Source organism: Aplysia californica, unplaced genomic scaffold, assembly GCF_000002075.1.
Source record: "Aplysia californica isolate F4 #8 unplaced genomic scaffold, AplCal3.0 scaffold00836, whole genome shotgun sequence".
NCBI lineage: Eukaryota > Metazoa > Mollusca > Gastropoda > Aplysiida > Aplysiidae > Aplysia > Aplysia californica.
Window position 1 is genome coordinate 282,287 of NW_004798106.1, and position 1,397 is coordinate 283,683.

Genomic DNA, 1,397 nt, shown 5'->3' on the forward strand with positions numbered 1-1,397 from the left:
GCCACTTCCTGTCCCCCAACCACCTTACAAACCTCTGAGAACTGCCTTTTGTCTAACTAAAATAACAGCCAGGACCATCAATAATGTATTTATAGAGGCACCAGTCATCCATGTCCAGGTGCTATTTTCGCCATATGACAAAATTACCGTCATTTTTCTTCTTACAACAACCCGAAAGACGTCTGGGAATTCCCTGTTTGGCTGACTAAATAGCATCAGTATAATAATATCATAAATAATTATCTATTTATAGAGGCACCAGCCATAAATGTCCAAAATAATGCTGTTTCAGCCGTCTGCCTAAATAATCGTCATTTTCTTTCCTTCAACAACCCGACAGACTTCTTGAACTGCATGACATCCTGACTAAATACCATAAATATAATAATATCTACAATAATTTATTTATAGAGGCATCAGCTATTCATGCCCAGGTGCTGTTTTGGCCATCCCTGACTAAATAACCGTCATTTTCTGTCCTCCAACAAAACCGACAGATCTAAACAACCGTCATTTTCTGTCCTTCAACAAACCGACAGATCTAAACAACCGTCATTTTCTGTCCTCCAACAAAACCGACAGATCTAAACAACCGTCATGTTCTTTCCTCCCTGCCTGACCCAACCATCCGCCAGACCTCCGAGAACTACCTGGTAGTCTGACTAAATACCATCAGTATAATGATGTCATGAATAATTATCTATTTATAGAGGCGCCAGCCATCAATATACAGGAGAAGTGTCTACGTTCTCTAACGTTAGAGAATGTATACAAGCTGCCTACGTTCTCTAGCGAATAAAAAAAAGTAACAATATCAAGCCTGTAGGGCCCTATTTGAACCCTCTTCTACTTTTCAATCTTTCTTTTTATTTTCAAATTGGTTTACTTTAAATTGTGTCGTTAGATCTACATCAAATATGTCCGCCAGTCTACTCATTGAATTAGGTTATTTCATGCACTAGATCTAGGCCTATCGTAGACCTATAGTTGATATGACTGACTTGACCGTGACCCACGTGATTTGATTTCTTGACAGTGATGTCACATCACACCCCAAATCGGCAATGTTTTTCCACACATGTGAATTTGGTATCATTTATGATATCTCACATTGTATCACATAGGCCTACCTTGGCTTTGAGGTGGGAATACGAAATCGCATGTAAACTGCAAGCTATCTTCTAAATACTAATTACAGACGGCGTGATCTTCAGTGACTTATTCAAAGTTTTAGGGCGGGGGGAGGGACATCAGACTGCACTTTCCTTTGATGAAAAGTGTAGGCCTACAACATATTATTACGAAAGGGGGTGGGGTTGTGTCCTTTCGATGGTATGATAGAAGGTGTTGGTTGCTTGTTAGGGGTTTAACGTCGCTGTAAAGGCAAGATGCGGTAC